At 37.9% G+C, this 19811-nt stretch overlaps 1 long non-coding RNA gene across 2 annotated transcripts in view; it reads left to right on the forward strand.

Moving 5' to 3' along the window:
- Positions 1 to 10390: 10390 nt before the first annotated feature.
- LOC140697773 (uncharacterized) overlaps positions 10391 to 19811 on the forward strand; it is a 106940-nt gene continuing 97519 nt past the window's right edge. For both annotated transcript variants that reach the window (XR_012075098.1, XR_012075099.1), the window contains exon 1: positions 10391 to 10813. This is a non-coding gene — a long non-coding RNA (uncharacterized lncRNA). The remainder of the gene's footprint in view (positions 10814 to 19811) is intronic.

Raw genomic sequence — 19811 nt, forward strand, 5'->3', positions numbered from 1 at the left:
CCAGGCAAAGGACAAAATATTTTGTCTTTTGTATCCCTCTTTACAGTGCTCAGCACTCCAAAAGCGTTCATCTTGTGATAAACTCAGGGCTTTTCTGAAAAGATGGATAGACCATAAACAATCTCAGGCAATATTCTGAGCTAAAGATACTGCAGCCTCTTCATTGTAAAAGATCAATTATAATCTATTAGTCCAACAATTCTCATCCCATCAAAATTCTCATCCCATCCAATAAAAAGATTGTACATGACTAATGAGCTACTCTGCTCCACTGGGTCATAATCTGCATTTTAAAGTATCTATATTCACAAATACAGGCTAAACTGAACTTCACTGGTGTTATTGTTACTGACTTTCTGATAATTAATGGGAATTTTTCAAATTGTCTGAATCCCTATTTAAATGATTTATATAATGGACCTTCAGAGTTGCTGTTACAATCTATCACATTATAATGAAGTAACTTAGGTGTGTTTATTACCAATTTACAGCGAATATCACAGACTGGAAGTGATAAAACTTTTTTTTCCTCCTGCTTTCCTTACGGTTCTAACATTCTGTATTAAAACATAACACATGACACATCTTTGCACGTGAGACATTTGTAGTTTGAAACCACAGATATTTTATTTGGGGTGCTGGCCAGTCCCTGGTGATGTATGACATTATTTTATTACAAATTGCTGTAAGGATAACCATTGCTCACCCACGAGGTGTTGTGCGTTTACTCATAAATTTTCAGGAATGAGACAGTGTGTGCCAGGAATGATAGAATACTGTTTACTTGTCCCTCCTCCAACTCTCTTCAAACAAAAGGATGTTTTAGTAAATGGGTTTTAGGAGTCCAGCCTGAGTTCAAGCTAACAGGTGCATATCTTAGGTGTGAGCCAAATCAAGAGACTTTACAACGTCTGCATTAACTTTAACTGAATGAAGAGGAACAATATTCACCCCATCCCTGTATCAGTACAGCAGGAAATCTACAGTGATAGAGCAGAGCTCTTGCAGAAATATAATCCCCTATAGGGCCAAGACCAAGCCTTATTCAAATTTGTTGTTTTCTAAATCTATTGAGGTCTGTGCCTGGCAAATGGAAGTTGCTCAATAAACACAGAATTTGAGTTAATCGACATAAGACCTTAAGTTGTGAAATATACATTTGAAAAATAAAGTCAGTGTCCAAGAAAAATTTATTTGAAGGGCACACTCATTTGGGAGGTCTTTTGCAATCACAAGATATTTGTAATATGATTTTATGTCTTGTGGACAATACTTATGCATTCATCTTTTAATTATCTTTCTCATCTCTTAAATATTGTAAATATGCAAAATGATGACTTTTCATCTGATTCATTTTAAGAGAACATAAAGGAAATGACCTTTTTAAAACAAAGAATGGTATGTAATAATTAACACATACAGGAAATTCCTAATTCAGCAAGCAATCCCCTGATATGTGGGATTTCTTTATACCAATATTTCTATTTCTGTGTACTTGAAATTTTTACACTAAAAATGTTTTAAGTTAGAACTACCGAGTTTTACAAGTTGGTCATCTTAGACAGAGATTTATTATGAAACCCTCAAAGAATTTTTATTCAATGAAGCGTTAAATTTCGTACAATATGTTCTTCCCTTTTGAGTTCATTTGTTTCCTTTCATCTAAAGTATTTTACAAGTTTTTTTACTCAAGACTTCAAATTTAAATTCTCTTTGTCTTTGTGTCTGAAAATGTTATTTTTTTCCTTATTACATTTTTTAGGAATAATTTGCATACAACAAACTGCATGCATTTAGATGAGTTTCAGTAGATGTAGATACTCATAACACTCCCACTACAATCAAGAAACAGACATTTCCATCACCCCTAAAAGATTCTTTGTGCCCATCTGCAGTCCACTGCTCCCTCTGCCCCAGCTCCAGGCAACCACAGATCTGCTTTATGTCACTATCGATTATTTTACAGTTTATATAAATGTAAAAATACAGTTCATACTCTTTTGTATCTGACTTCTTTCATTCAGCATGATTTAAAGATGTATCCAAGCTACTGTATGCTTCCACAGTTTGTTCCTTCTTACTGCTGAGCAGTCCTCCACATGTTGAATATACTACATATTGTTTATCTATTTACCAATTGATGGATATTTGGGGGTTATTTCCAGGTTTGGGCTATTGTGATTAAAGCTACTATGAATACTTTTGCATAAATTTTAGTATGTATACATGTTTTCAATTCCTTGGTGTAAATACCTAAGAGTGGAATGCCTGGATCATATGGTAAGTTGATGTGTAGCTTTGTTAAGAAATTGCCACACAGATTTTCCAAGTGTTTGTACCTCAAAAGCAGTTCATAAGACTTCTACTTGCTCTACATCCTTGACAACAGTTGGTTTTGTCAGTCTTTTTAATTTTAGCACTTCTGTAAGTAAAGAGTGGTTTCTTATTGTAGTTTTTTGTTTTGCTTGTTTTTGCATTTTCCTGAGGGTTAACCATATTAAGCATTTTTTCATGTGTTCACTGGCCATTCATTTATCTTCTTTTGAAAAGTGTTTCTTCAATTTTTTTTAAATTTTGTACTGGGTTGTTTGTCTTTTTATTATTGAATTGTAAGAGTTCTTTATATATTCTGGATACAAGCCCTTTGTCAGATATATGTGAAGCAAATATTCCATTCTCTAGCTTTTCTCTTTCTTCATGATATCTTTTGGAGAACAAAAGTTTTTAATTTTGATAAAGTTCAATTTATCATTTTTTTCCTTTATGTTCATGTTTATTTGTGTCCTATCTGAGCAATTTTGTCTTTCCTAAGGTCAAAAAGATTTTCTCCTATTTTTTCTTCTAGTTTTACAGTTTTAGCTTTTCTAATTTGTTTTGCTTGTGTTTGCTTTTGTTTTTGCTTTTTACACCTAATCTGAAAAGATAATTTAGCCAGGTGTAGAAATCTAGTGTGGCAGTTGTTTTCTCTCAGTACTTTTAAGATATTATTCTATCATCTGGTATCTCATGTTGCTGATGAAAAATCTTCTGTCAGTCTGACTGCTGCTCCTTTTAAGTAATCGGTATTTCTCTCAGATACCTTACAATGTATTTCTTTATTCTTGCCACCCTGTAGTTTCACTAAGGTTACCTAGGTGTGAGGGGGTCTTTTTTGCTCTGCTTAACAACTACAATGCCCTTTTCATCCCAGGATTCGTGTCTACCTTTAATTCTTTTTTTTTTAACTGAACTATAGTTGATTTACAATGTTGTTTTAGTTTCTAGTGTATAGCATAGTGATTCAGTTATATAAATATATTTTTTTCATATTCTTTTTAATTAAAGGCCACTACAAAGTAGTGAATATAGTTCCCTGTGTCATACAGTAGGCCCAAGTTGTTTACCTATTTTGTGTGTAGTAATTTATATTTGCTAATACCAAATTCCTCCTCCCTTTCCTCTTTGGTAACCATAAGTTTGTTTTCTATGCCTGGGTCTGTTTCTGTTTCTTAAATAGTTCATTTGTGTCCTTTTTTAAGATTCCATAAATAAATGACATCATATGGTATTTCCTTTCTCTCTGACTTACTTCACTTGGTATAATAATCTCTAGATCCATTCATGTTGCTGCAAATGGTGTTATTTCATTCTTTTTTATGGCTGAGTAATACTGCATCATATATATATACACACATACATACAAACATACATCCCCACATCTTCTTTATCCAGTCATCTGTCGATGGACATTTAGGTTGCTTCCATGTCTTCGCTATTGTAAATAGTGCTGCTATGAACATTGGGGTGAATGTGTCTTTTTAAGTTAGAGTTTCCTCTGGATTTATGTCCAGAAGTGGGATTGTTGGATCATAGGGTAGGTCTATTTTTAGTTTTTTGAGGAATCTCCATACTGTTTTCCATAATGGCTGTACCAAATAACATTCCTACCAACAGTGTAGGAGGGTTCCCTTTTCTTCACATCCTCTCCAGTATTTATCATTTTATTTACCTTTAATTCTAGAAAAGTCTTAGCCATTACTTCATCAAATATTGGTTTTCTCCCATTCTTGCTATACTCTTTAAAGAATATCTATTAGTTACAACTTACGATTTCCCAACTTAACCTCCATGTCCCTCTTAAATTTCTTTTCATATTTCACCCTTTTAAAATCTCTCAATGCTGCATTCCAGGTGACTTGCAAAGTGCTGGCTCCCATCTCAGTTTCTTCAACTATATCCAGCTCAATATTTCATTTACAGGAGTTGCTTTTTTTATCTCAAAATGAGTATACTTTTCATTTCCAAGATTTCTGACTCATTTTTACTTACATTCATCTATACTTAATGTAACTGCCTATTTAATTCATGTTTTGTAGTTGTTTTACCTTACTAGAAATTATAAATACATTTATTTTATAGTAATTTTCAGACTCCTCTATTATTTAGTTTTCCAGGTATGAGTTCTTCCAATTTTGATTGACAATTCATACGTCATGGGAGTTGACTACCTAAAAACCATTCCCTCCCTGCTTCTTTGCTAATAAAACCCAATTTTTTCTTTAGTGGCAATGTGTCCAGCCAACAGATTTGATTGGTCTAAGTCAGTTGTAACTATTTCTTTCCCTCTGCCACACATGCAATTTCAGTCTCCCTTGAAGCCAAGGGAGATCATATGACCCAGTTCTGCCTAAAAACATATAATGGAAATTCTGGTTGGGCATTTCTGGGAAGGCAGGAATTGTGATATCTGGAGCTGCAGCAGCCATCCTAAAACCATAAAGTAAGAAACTCGGCAGAAAAAAACTCAGCAGAAAGGAGAAAGATAGACTTTGGATCTGGGATGGCATCCTTTAGCTGTTAGACCATCCTGAAACAGCCTGCCTTCAGCTCCTATTATTAAGAAAGATAATAAATGAATTTATGGCTTAGAGAACAATTACTTGCTGATAAAATTATTCCAAACTGGTAGAGGAGGCTTTTCCCCTCCCCATGGTGGTAGGATGCCTCAGCCTAACTCCTGGGAGATCTACAGCCCAAAGGTACAGCCTCCCCTTGCTGGGTATATGATGTCCTGATGCCAAGCCAGGAAAGAACTTGGTCCACCACCCAATAATGCAAGTACCTTACTTCTGCCCTCTGCCGCAGGTGAGCAGCTTGTTACCTGCTGAATCTCCAGATGGGTTGGTTGGAATGTTCTCAGCTTCCAGTCACAGGCATGGAAGCACACTCCCAGCACTGGCTTCATGACAGGAGCCTCAAGCAAGACTCACAACTCACTCATTTCCATTCCCTCCCACTGTGAAATCCTTGATCCCAAATTCGCTCCCTTCATCCCCACCTCCTGCAGGCTTCCAGCCTCAGCCAACCTCACTGCTTCTAGACTCTGCTCCCTGCTGGTCCTGGGAGGTTTTCCTCCTTTCCCTTAGCACAGCTATGCAGTTCTAACTTTCATGTATAAGTTGTCCATAATTTCTGTATTTGTGGAAAAGAAGAGAAATTTCTGCATCTACTAACTTTGACATCTTGCCTGAAGTCCATCCCAATGCACTTTTTCATTGTTGTATTGTTGTATTTGAGATTTCTACAAATGGGCTTATCTTGTAAATATTTGGAAATGCAAAAAAATATAAAAGTAAAAATCAACACTAACCTTTCACCACTGTCAACATTTTAATACATTTCTTTCCAGTCTTTTTCTGTGCATATTTATAAACATATTGCTTTATAAGATTGTGGGACTAATGTAATAAACAAGGTTATATCTTGCCTTTTTTCATTTAATATATTATAGACATTTTCATATACATATGTATATATATCTAAAATGTTTATAAAATTTATAATACAATGTTTAAAACAAAACAAAACTCATAGATACAGAAAACAGAATGGCAGTTGCCAGAGGGGTGGCCAAAATGGGTGAAGGGGTTTAAGAGGTACAAACTTCTAGTTATAAAATAAATAAGTCATGGGGATGTAACATATAGCATGATGACTATAGTTAATAATATTGTAGTGCATACTTGAAAGTTGCCAAGAGAATAATTCTGAAAAGTTTTCATCCCAAGAAGAAAAGATATTTTTTATAGCTTTGTAGGGTGATGGACAGACTAGACTTCTGTGGTGATCATTTTGAAGTATATACAAATATTGAATTATTATGTGTACACCTGAAATTATTATGTTATATACCTCAATAAAAGTTATCAAAAATATGTTTATTAAATATGTAAAATATATAAATAATGTTCTATTATTAATGTCTATATATCATATATACCATAGAGATCTACTCTAATTTCCCTACTCCCCCATTATGGGTATTGTGTTGTTTTTAATTTGTACCTACTATACATAATGTTGCATCATAAATATTTCAATATTTCCTTAGGATAGAGGCCTAGAAATAGGATTACTGAGACAAAAGATATGAACATTTTAAAAATATATATACATATTGTCAAAGCGCTTTCCCAACACATGTTCCTCCTCTCGAACCGGGTGTAATACTGTTTTAAACTTGCCAATTTGAAAGATAAAAAAGTCTCAGTGTTCTTTTAATTTACATTTCTTTGATACTCATAAGTTTGAACATTTTTCATATGTTAATTAGCCATTTGTCTTTCCTTCCAGTGCATTTAAAATAAGGCTGCATTTACTTATAGCTTTGCAAAAACAGTTATTTCACAAATCAAGTCAAAATACCTGATTTTAGTGCATAAACCAGCCTCAAAAGAGTCCTTGTTGATATCTGTTTATAATGGATATCTCTCTTGTACAAGCTGAAATGTTGTCTTCATTGTATTTCATATCCAAATTGTAACTGGGCTCAGTCTTTAAGTAATTTACAATCAAGGTTGTAGGAGTAGAGGGAAGAGATGTATATAAACATAAGTGGCCAAATTATCTATATATATATATGGAGACATCTATATGTCTATATTGATATAAATATATATACTTAAATATATTTATATATAAAAAATTTGTATATAATTAACCACAGGTATAAATGATTTTTGATCTGTAAACTTCAATATAATTACATATGTCCATAATCTCTGGTCATGTGCAAACTTGTTTTGAGATCTACTGAAAATGGCAGTTGATATGCCATTTGAAAATTTTACCAGCTACCATTTTGTCTCCTAAACCACAAATCAAACATACGATGTATCTTATAATGAGGTAAAGACTAATGCCATGTAGTTGATTTAAAAGAGTCACCACTGCATACTCTCATTGAGAAAGCAATAGGCTTTAAATAGTGTTTATGGAGTCGGAAATGCTAAAGTATTCAGAAAGATTATTACAGGGAAATAAGTCAGACTGCAGGTAGATTATAAGCATTGTTGAGGAGATGGAGTACTCTTCTGAGAAAAGGAGCAATAAACACCTTATGTTTAGAAGACAGTAGAGGGCGATGGTTAAGTGCAGGGCTTGGGAGACCCCTGGATCCAAATCCTGGCTCTGCCATGCACTAGGACATCCTTGACACAGCCCTAGACCTTTATGCCATCATCACCTCACATTTTTACTTTCAGGATTTAATAGCATGCGTAAAGCAACTGATCCATTGTCCATCCAGCATAGGGTGGGTGCTCAGTAGGGGTAGCTCTCATTACTGCTGCAGTGGTGAAGCATGATAACCAGGAGGCTGGACGCAGTGACACTCATGGGGAAACGTGGAATGGTGTGGAACTGATGAGTGGGGTCCGGGGTCGCAGGACAGCAACTAGAGGTGGGGCCAAGGCTCATGATCACAAAAGAGCTTTACAATGACCGTGCAGCAGTTGAGTCCCTTCAAGGTCTATGATGCATGACATGATGAAAACAAATCAAGAGACTCTCCTGTCACTCTAACGAAAACAGCCTACTGGGAAGTGTTTTACTGCATAATGAAAAATCACCTGGCACCGCGCAGGGGACTGTGACCTCACAGGACAAACAGGACCTGAATGCTCGGCTCCAGGTGGGGAGTCAAACTCTGCCTGCAGCAAACGGCTGCGAAACCAGGCTTGCTTAGCTAAGAAGTGACTTTTATGGTGACTTACTCAGGTTTGAGGTAGGCTGCTGGGTAGAAACAAGACATAGTAACAATGCGGCATGCTCAGACCAGAGCTGTTGCATTTAGAAGGATTTGGGCCTACGCTTTTCACAAATAATTAGGCATCGCTGTCTCTGTATCTGATTATGACACTGGCTTCTCAGATTACGCATTTCTACCTGACGGTACCAGTCAATCTCTGCAGCATTTCAAATTTCAAGACAGCCTGTTTCCCTCATATTTTGTTAGGTAGGCTTATGAGGACTCACACATGAGTCTACCAAGTAAGTACTTAGAAAAACACTGCAAGCTAAAGCACCTACAGTTATAATGGCTTCTAGAAGTTAAGACACCCTCCCAGGTAAGCAGAGAAGCCCTGCTATGTGGTCCCCCACTCAGGTCTACTAATCATACATTTGCCTTCCATTTGCCACATTTAGAGGGAGGGCTAATATTAATTCAGAGTTAAGGGAAATGCTACACCAGGTTTTGTTGGTTTATTATTTAAAATTATTTTTATTTCTCTTCTTTCCTCTTCTAATCTGCTCTTTTCTGCTTTTGCACACACCAAAATACATAAACTTTCATAATATCAGCCCATTTCTTAACACCCTTCTTTTTCCTCCTTCAGTAAAGACCTGGAAAAACATACCCAAGAGTGAAAACAAAAATTTTTGATCTGATATTTCAACCACTATTCTAAATGCATCTCTTGATCATTATCAAAATATTTCACTAAAGAATCAAACCAAGGAAACTAGAGTTATTCTTTCCATTTTTTTAAAAAACTTAAATAATTGTTTCTTCTGGTATATCCTCACACCTCCAGTATAAATTAGAAATTCTCCCTCAAGACAGTCTTGCATATCTCAGACCTGATTAAGTGGAAGAGCAGGGATGTCTGTTTATTGCAAGACAACTTTAATCATCTGTAGTTTGCATTTTTGTTAGTAAAAGTTTGTTTTGATGCTTCTTAAATAGGGAAGAATCATTACAGGGTCCTGGGAGGAACTAGATGTAAAATGTACAAAAATTAAGTCTTAGAACTTTAGTTGCTTCATGAATAAGAAGGCATTAATAATAATACCTGCTTCATATGATTCTGTCAGGATATTATTATACAACATACAATATTAGATATTGTATAATATTGTTATATGTGTGTATATATGTGTACACACATACACATATACACAAGACAGAGGTTTGCTGCCTAGCATGCAATAAGCATGTGATCATTGCTGTCCCCCTCTCTATGTTTCCATCATTGGGACATACTTTTTTGCAATAAGAACATGGAATTTTCATCAGAGGGCCCTGAAAATTCACTGTCTCTATGGACACCTTCCACTCCCTCCACGCATCCCCCATCTGCAGTCCAGGATTCCTCTCTGAACCTCAGCTCTCCAACCTTGTAAGGACCCAGGGGCTTGCAGGCAGAGGTGCTTAATAAATATTTATTGATGATGAGCCAATATCTGTCATACTACAGTGCCTTTAAACAGACCTGCCTGACTCATGAAAATAAGGGCAAGAGTACATATAATAGCAGCCAGAGGCTCTGATACCCCATCTCTGGATTTCATCCAGACCAGGCCCCACGCACAAACTCTTTCCTGGTCACATCTCACACCCACCTTTCCTGCTTCTCTGAGCATTCTTTGGGGCTGCACCCCAGTTCCTGACGCCCAGTCAGGGTCTCCTTTCTTTCATGGCCCATTCTGTACCCAGCATTCTAGCTCCATCAGACTTCTCCCTTGCACATAATCCGGGTGTTGCCCTCAGTTCTCACACTGCAACCACAGACAAGACTCCATCCTCCTCCTCCCCACGCAGGGCAGGGAGACCAGACACTCCGACACTTCAGGACAGGTGTGGTTCGGCCAAATAATACACAGGATAACTTCTAGAAGGCCTGAACGCAAGAGCACCCCAGAACAACGTCATCCTCTGGAGGGGCAAAGAGCTGGAGTCAGCAAACCAAAGTCACATGTGGTTACGTGAAGAATTGGCGCTCAAGGCCAAGTGCCCAAAGATGGAGCCAAATCAGTAAGCGTCTTTAGTCAAAATTACATACAGGCTTTCAGCCAAAAATCTAGACTGCGGTCTACCCAAAGGCCTACCTTTGTCGGGGAAGAAGCAGTGATCCCAGGATCCCAGGGAGTTCAAGTACACCTACAGGTGGCGCGAAAAGAGCACGAGAAGCCGACGACGCGGGAAAAGGACGACGAGGAAACGCGACGACGCGGAAGATTGGGCGGAAGGAGACTGCGCGGTAGGAGACTGCGCGGTAGGAGACTGCGCGGTAGGAGACTGCGCGGTAGGAGACAAGGAGCTAACGCGCGGAAGGAGACGGCGCGTGCGCAGAAACGACGGCGCATAACGAGGCAGAGCCGGCTGAGGCCTGAGGTGCTGGGGTTGGACAAGAGCCTGGCCGTGGAAGCATCTCCGGAACTTTGTTCTCACCTTCAAGACTGTAACTAGAGGACCAAGGACAGAGAGTAAAGCCGGTTCTCCTCACAGCCTTCCGCAGACGGAAGGGACTGCGTCAGAGCTGAACGGGGACACGAAGCTGCAGCTTCTAGGTTTCGCGGGTTGTTGGCTGGAACAGGCGCCGGCAGTGGCTGTGCGTCCTGCCTGCAGCTCGCACGGGCCTCACAGAGCAGCTCCCTCCGAGGAGCCCAGCAAACACCTGTCGGATGAAGCAGGATCTGGAGAGCTGAGTAAAGGAGGCCCCAGAGCCTAGGAACGCTGGCATTCCCTGAGGGCCCTTCTCTGCCGGAGCAGGTGAGGTGGACAGGGGTCCTGGAGGGCTGCTGGGAAACATCCTGGGAGAGTTCATAGGCCACCTGCTGTCCGGGCAGCGGGCCAGCAGGTCTGGTCAAACCACAGGACCTCAGGGCTGGGTGACCCTCCAGACTTTCTAGACCTCTTGGCAGGAGTGCAGACTAGCAAGAAATACATCTGCAGACTGGTAAGACACAAAACATGATAGGAAGTGATGGGGAAGTGGGTCCTCCGTAAGCACTACTGGGCTCGATAGTTGTGGAGATGAGAAGACTCACTTAAGGGATCTGTTCTTGTTTTTCCTCCTAAGACTGTCCACACCTGGCAAGAGTGGTGCTGCGGTGTTCAGGTGCCCCGTTCCCGAGGCCTGTCTTAACAGCTGTATGATCATTGCTAGTCCACACTTGGTCACTGCATCCTCGCCACCCTCCACAGGTGGGACATGTATGAACGTCTGCCCAGTTCAGGTTTTTTGTATGATCCTTTACCTATCCTTGACTCAGTGACCATCTGCTGCTAGTTTTGTCACGTCATGGATGATGGCCACTATTTGTTCAGTTACTCCCATCTCTTGAGCTTTGACTATACAAAACTTGCATCAAGCCTTTTAACCAAAGTTAGATTCAACTTGTGTCTTGGCTCTTAAGATTTTGACAAGTTGGCTGCCCTTGCTTGAACTTGTATCTCTGCAAATACAAGGTCTATGGGAAATCTGGAGTTGTCACTTTTTTCCCGTGGGCAATCAACTGTACAATCACAAGGAATGCTTGCTATTGCCATTAATGTAACTCTGGGGACACAGACACCATATAACGCTGCCAGAGTAAAAAAAAGAAAAGAAAAAACTCTTAAGAAGCTGCCAGGGTTTTATGTGTGGCCTCCAGGAGTCCAGGACTGCTATACCACTAACATCCAAAATGCTTGGGTCTGAAAAGAGGCATAATGTATATTAGTATTATCAGCAAAAGTGCTTGAGCCAACTCTGTTTTCATATTTCGCCACCCAAATTCCTTTGAAAATGAAAGTGAAAATAAAGCGATACTCATTTACTCCAGACCTTGGCGTCTGGATTAAAGAAAATGTGCTAATGTTGCTGACCTTCACAAAGGTGCCATGGGGGTGAGGAGAGGGAGCTGTTGCATCCGGGGCTGATGTGGGTCCTAATAGCTAAGCTTTGCTTGTGCTTTAGATATTTTCTTTCAAACTTGCCTTTTTGCTGTTGCAGCTGGGCTTGTCAGTTTTCAGTACTAATGGGTTGTGATGGGGTGTCAGGGGAAGTCAACAATCAATGCTTGGGGAAGAAAAATGGTGAGGGTGGGGGTACCCATCACTGCTGACATGGCCAGGAACGGAAGTACAATGGCCTTCTTTTGTAGAAAAATAGACAAGAAATTCTGTGCTGTGTTTTGCTTTTAAGATTAGTATAGATTTTTATCCTTTGATGACTCGGCTGTCTGCTCTTCCCCGCTTTAAACTTGCCTATCAAAAACATACATTCTGGTTTTTAAATAACCACTTTCAATATAGTTAAAATTGTAATTCATGTTGTGGGTTGTAGTTATTTCTTGCAGGAAGATAAAACATGATAGGGAAATGTCTGCTGAAACAGAAGCGTGAGAGAAATGGTGTGAAATGGCTGGGGCTACCTCATGAAGTAGTCCTCTTTTAGGGAAAACTCATTTTGGCCCCAATGTTGTGTGACATGAGAATGCCGTTACAGTAACACTCAGTGTGATGATGCTAATGTGAAAACGTCATTGCCTCACTGCACTTTGTATCCAGGACTAGACATCTCATTGAAAATATTTTTTGCTAATAATTCAGTAGCACCCTATTATAACAGTGGTGTCAGAATTCAAGAATAATACTTGCTTCATAGGTTGTTTTATTCAAGTCATATTTCAGGGAGTGTGTATATGGGAAATGATTTGATCAACAGTCAAGTATAATATAATCTATGATAGCCAAGCACTTTCTAAACAGGAGTTTACTGTACTTATTCACATGAATTATATTTATGCCAAGAATTATAAAGTAGTTATCAAGTGAAAATATTCCAAGTTGACTTTATGAAACACATGAGTTCCTGAGTTTTGTGTGATCAGAGTAAACCCAGAGTCACATCCTGATTTATTCACTTTGTAAATCCAATTCTACATGTCCCATGTTTCCTTAAAGGAAAGTCCATCTGTTTTCATCTTTCTTTTTAAAATCGAAAAATTTAGTTACAGGGAAAAATGTGGACAGAACATATCTAAAGTTGTAGTGAGATGAAAAGAAGCTTTATTAATCCCATATCTCTGCCTAAACTGTGTTATTCTTCCTTCACCATACTTCACGGTTTTACCCAGTCCGATTACTACTTTCAACTTCAGCCTTTCTGTATTATCAGGAATTTAATAAACATATACAGTATTTTAATAATCAGAGGGAAATAGCACACCCAGTTTAATCTTTTTAAAAAAAATTATCCACCAATGTATTTTTCCAGTTCTTCCTGCTATCCTGCTAATTACAACTAAAAAAATCTAGAACAGCAATATATATATTAGTAAATATATTTATTAATGTATTTATAAGTAATAATATATATTATTAATATATTATGTAAGTATTATATTTATATATCATATACATGTATAAGTCAAACATTTGAAGAGTCTGAAAAGTGAAGGGAAGGAGACAGACTAGGGACCCTGGGACTTGAAGATCCAGACAGTGGTGAGTTCCCTGGGTTTTTTGTCTCAGATATCACAGACTTGGAACTGGAGAAGCTGGCAAACCTGAAATGCCAATAGATGCAGACAAAAAAAAGTCCCAATAAAAGCCTTCCTTCTCAAACCAAAGGACCAGGAGAGGGGCAGCTTAACAAGACAGAGAACATTTGGATAATAGCCTCTCTACTTCAGCCAAACACCACAGATAAAACTGTGACCCCATCCACACAAGCAAAGGTGGAGTGGAGCCTAGACCTCCACCCTCGTAAGACTATAAGGAGGAACCCAGTTCTCCCCTCAGGGAGTGATCAGAGAATACCAAATAAGAAGTCAGGAACATTCATCCTCACCAGCCGATAATCAGGCCCACCCACCACATGCCCCATCCAGGGTGTCAGTGGAGACCATGTAGGGAGCCAGAACTCCCACCTCTGCCCAGCAGCATTGAGGCAGTGCCCCCCACTTCACATGCCACAGCAATGACAAAGAAAGCCAGATAACACAGAAGGTTTAAATATCCAGAGTCTCATAGCATAATACAGATACGCCCAGCTTTGAATTGAAAGTAACCTATCATCCCCAAAATCAGGATAATCTCAAACTAAATGAAAAAAGACAATGCCAACTCCAAGATGACAGAGCTGTTGAATTTGACAACAATTTTAAAGCAGCCATAACAGAAGTGCTTTAAAAAATATAATCATGCTTGAAACAAATGAAAAACTATAAAACCTCAATAAATATAACAAAGAAATACAACTCTACATACATAAATTTAACAACTTAGATACAATGGGACACTTCCGCAAAAAAGGAAAAAAAAAAACTATCACAACTCACTCAAAATTAAATCATTTAAATTCCTTTACAATTGTTCAGAAAATTGAATTTATAATTATTTAATTCCAAAAAAAGAAATCTCTAGACCCCGATGGTTTCATTGGAGAATTGTGCTAAACATTTAAATAAAAATTAACATCAATTTTACATGATCTCTTCCAGAAGATAGAATAGGAGGGAATTCTTCCCAGTTTATCTTACAAAACTATTGTTAACCTAATAACAAAATGAGAAAAAGCACAAAAAAGAAAACTATAGACCAATATCCTTCATGAATATAGATCTAAAAATCCTTGATAAAATATTAGCAAATAGAATTCTGCAATATAAAAATATACCATTCAAAAATCCAAAAATGACAAATGCTGGAGAGGCTGTGGAGAAAGGGGAACCCTCCTACACTGCTGGTAGGAATGCAGTTTGGTGCAGCCACTATGGAAAACAGCGTGGAGATTCCTCAAAAGACTAGGAATAGACTTACCACATGACCCAGGAATCCCACTCCTGGGCTTGTATCCAGAAGGAAATCTACTTCAGGATGACACCTGCACTCCAATGTTCATAGCAGCACTATTTACAATAGCCAAAACATGGAAACAGCCTAAATGTCCATCAACAGGTGACTGGATAAAGAAGAGGTGGTATATTTATACAATGGAATACTACTCAGCCATAAAAACCGACAACATAACGCCATTTGCAGCAACATGGATGCTCTTGGAGAATGTCATTCTAAGTGAAGTAAGCCAGAAAGAGAAAGAAAAATACCATATGAGATCGCTCATATGTGGAATCTAAAAAACAAAAACAAACAAAAACAAAGCATAAATACAGGACAGAAATAGACTCATGGACAGAGAATACAGACTTGTGGTTACCGGGGGGGGGGGGGGGGGTAGAGGGTGGGAAGGGATAGACTGGGATTTCAAAATTGTAGAAAAGAGAAACAAGATTACACTGTATAGCACAGGGAAATATATACAAAATGTTATGATAAATCACAGAGAAAAAAATGTGACAATGAGTGTGTATATGTCCATGAATGACTGAAAAATTGTGCTGAACACTGGAATTTGACACAACACTGTAAAATGATTATGAATCAATAAAAAATGTAAAAAAAATCGATGAATGTAATCCACAGTATTAACAAACTAAAGAAGAAAAGTCACATGATCAAATCAATCAATGCAGAAAAAAGCATTTGAAAAAATTCCACATCTATTGATGATAAAATATCTTAGGGAAAAAATGTCTTACTCATTTATGACCAAATCTCTTCCTCCATTTACTGGTATAATCTTGAGCAAATTATTTAATCTAATTATTTAATCTTCTGGAAGAAAGGGGATAATGATGATATCCAACTTACTGGGTTTCTGTGTGAATTATTATTATGTATACTAATTATTAGTATTAGAAGCAAGTTTGTTGAACAATGTTGTATGAAATGGCTTCTTTCCTGATTTTACACACTCGGAGCATCAGCACTTAGCCTTCAGAGTTGGATAAGACCCTCTTAGTTCAAGTATCTACTTACTACAATACCTAAAAGTGCTTTTTAATTCAGAATGTTACAGGCATACCTCAGAGATACTGCAGATACAGTTCCAGACTACTGCAATAAAGCAGGTATCTCAGTAAAGCAAAGAATTTTTGGGTTTCCCAGTGCATATAATAATGCTTACACTGTACTGTAGTCTGTTAAGTGTGCAATAGCATTCCATCCAAAAAAACCCAGTATACATACTTTAGTTTAAAATATTGCTTTAAAAAAAAGTGCTAACCGTCATCTGACAATGCACAGTTGCCACAAACCTTCAATTTGTGGAAAACACAATATCTGTGAAGCACAATAAAGCAAAATGTGACAGAATGAAGTATGCCTGTATATATAGCACAGAAACATAAATTGTGTGTGAATAAAATGAAAGTAAAATGAGTATCATGCATATTTTACTGTTCCGCTAATTTAGGCAAAATTATATATAATAAAATAGAAATGCTTTATAATGATGCTCTGGTATAAGCTACTAATCACTCCTCAATAAGGGATTGTTGAAAACCTTTAACTAATGTAGGTAATGTTAATGTTAATAATAACAATGATACTAATGAAGCAATCTCTTCTGTTATAGTTCACATTTCCCTTTTCCACATTTCCCTTTTCTTATATTTTCCAAATCCTGCTGATCTTCTGCTGTGTATCCAGTGCAGTTCCTTTCCCATGTCAGATTGTTCAGGGACAGACTTCTCCTTGCCTCATTATCCTTATTCCTATTTGCAGAAAATTCTTAGTCTTTGCAGATGAGCTTATTACATGTGTATTTAAATACTGATTAACAATGCCAACTCTACACAGCCTAGGCTTTCCTTCAATACACATCACAAATAGCAGCTTATTAATACTTAATGATGCAGGGCAGCTAGTTTGTGATGCTCTGGGACTGCTCTGGAACCTCAGTGCTCAGAGTTCTGGTATATCATCTCTGTGCTCTGGCCCTGGCTGCTCCATGTCAGTGCAACCTTAGGAGGAGCTCATTCTGCAGCTTTGGCAGGGAGAGAACCTTTCTGTTTGGGGTTCATGGTAAAAATGGACTCCATTGCCACAAGTGAACAGCAACATCTGTATCTTGCATATTGTGTATTATGATTAAATATCTTCCCTAGAAAGATGGGCGTTCAGGAGTTCAGAAGATTTACTGTTTAGTCATTTTGGGCTTATCATTGTGCAGACCATAAATGCTCAAAAATTATTGAATGAATAAATAAATCTCTATTGGCACCACAGGCCAAGCTGACCTGAATGGACACACATACAGCAAACACATGAAAATGCTGGATGAACTTTTTTTTTTAATGCATAACCAAACTCAGAACCAAGGAAAGGAAATCCCCAAATGTCAGAAATGAAGAACAACTCAAGGAAAAAGGAGCAAGTTGGAACTGAAGCCAAACACATGACAGGGGTGTTGTAAACAGATATACAGCCTCCTAGGCTGAGGACTTAGTTGTGTTTTAACACCTGCATTGGGACAGGAGACAAAGCCTTGGGCCCGTGGAAGGCGGGAGCAAAAACTAAGCTCTTGTATAAAACTGGGGGTCATGAAGCTTTGCCTGGACTGTGACCCTGAATTTAGAAACTCAGCCTATTGGTTCAGGGATTCAGAAAGGAAGATTGTCATAAGCTTAAGGCATCGGTGGAAAAAGGTGCCAATAGGAGGTTGGAATCAGATGACTTCTGTACAAATCTGCACTGTTTTCAGTGAGAAGAATCCCAGGTGAGAGAATCCCAACTGAGAAATTTGTACAAACACTAGAACAGCAATTCCATTTCTTGGTACTTATACTAAAGAATTGACAACAGGGTCTCAGATAATTATACAACCATGTTCATGGCAGTGTTATTGACAATAGCTGAAATGTGGAAGCAACCCAAATATCCATTAATGATGAATGGATAAATAAAATGTGGTATATACATACAAGGAATATTAACCTTAAAAAGCAAGAAAATTCTGACATATTAAAACAGGGATGAAACTGGAGGACATTATGCTAAATGAAATAAGCTAATCACGAAAAGATATACTATATGATTTCACTTATCTGAGGTATCTAAAGTAGTCAGATTCATAGAGATAGAAAGTAGAATGGTTAGGGGAGAGAGGAAAATGGGGAGTCATTGTTTGATGATCATAGAATTTTAGTTTTGCAAAATGAAAGAATTCTGAATGTTACCTGCACAACAATGTGAACATACTTATACTACTGAACTGTACACTTAAAAATAGTTAAGATGGTAAATTTTATGTTTTGTATATCTTAACCACAATTTAAAAATTTTTTGAAAATCTGGTACATAACCAATGAAATTCTTTGGGCCCCAGCAGGGCAGTAGATAACAAGACTCTCTAGATAAGAGCACAGTCAGGCACCTGTGTCACCCCTGAGATGAGCTCACACTCAAAGACATGGGGAAACAAGTCACCACAGAATCATGAGCAAAGGCAGCAAAATTTGGAAACTTTGTTTTCTAAGAGATGTAGACTATAGAATAATCTGAGAGAATTTAAATTAAATATTCATACCAAAGTTATAAAAGATTATCTATAAGCGATAATGAAAGAACAGAAAAGCAAGGGCATTTCAGGAGAGGGAAGGAAGAGGTATATTAAAAAAATAAACTAAATAGGAATTCTAGGAATAAGCATACTATCATTTATCATTTTCTTAAAAAAAAAATCATTGGTTGGATTAAACACTGGTCTAATTGATACTGTTACTGAATCCAAAGCAAGAAGAAAAGCAACTTGCTTTACTCAGACCTGAACCTTTAACCAGCCAATTGCATGATTTAAGAGCCATGATATACACATTCCACAGCCAGAACAAAACATCAAGACTTTGGGACAGGCCCTGTTCTAAGGCCTAGAGACACAATTACAAGTAAGACAGACAAGATTCTTCCTCTTGGTTCTTGTGATCTCATAATTTGTTGTCTAGAAGACAATAAATAGGCATAAATACAATAATTTTAGGTATTTTGATAAGTATAATGAAAAAGTTAGTACAGAACAATAATATAAGGAGTAATGGGGAGTGTCAGTGGGACCACCTAAGATAGAGTGTTCAGAAAATGCCTCTCTCAAAAGGTAGCCTTTAATGTGAGCTTGGACAAGAAGGCACCAACCAAGCCAAGATCTGAGAGGAGTAATCTAAGGGCAAAAAGGCTCTGAGACAAGAAAGGAGCAAAAGCCTCTGGATTATCACTTAGGATAGAACTAGGTAGAAAGGAAGACTAATATGTTTCCCATCAAACTGAGTAGATATGACACCGTGGTAGATAGACTCAGTCATTTGCATTGCCAGAGTGCCGTTGGTCCCCTTAAAGTTCAAGTTGTAACTGAGTTCCAGAATATAGTCTATTTGGGAGAATCAAAGCCAGGCCCTGAGCTTCAGCCAGAATTACACTGCAGGGACAGACATAGAAATATATTCTCCGAGAAGTCCACAGGTGTCTTTTATACTTCATATTGCCCCCGTGTGAGTGAACAAATGAATTGAGTGCATACTGTATGCTAGACATCTGGGAACCTTCAAGCTCCATCCACTTCCTAAAGCAAAGGTGGACACCTTTTCCTGTAAAGAGCCAGACAATACATAGTTTAGGCTTTGAAGATCCTACTGTCTCTGTTGTAACTGCTCAACTCTGCCATTATAGCACAAAAGCAGCCAAAGATAATACATAAATGAATAAGGTGGCTGTGTTCTAATAACACTGCATTTATAAAAACAGGCAGTATTTTGCCAATCTCTGTTCAATCGTGGATTGAATCCAAGATGAGCCTTGGGGTGTGGAAAAACAGTATCATGACTTTTGTTTGTTTTTTTATCACCAAAAAAGCCAGAAAGAACTTAATCTATTCTGGTTAACATAC

This window comes from Vicugna pacos, chromosome 8, assembly GCF_048564905.1.
Source record: "Vicugna pacos chromosome 8, VicPac4, whole genome shotgun sequence".
Lineage (NCBI taxonomy): Eukaryota > Metazoa > Chordata > Mammalia > Artiodactyla > Camelidae > Vicugna > Vicugna pacos.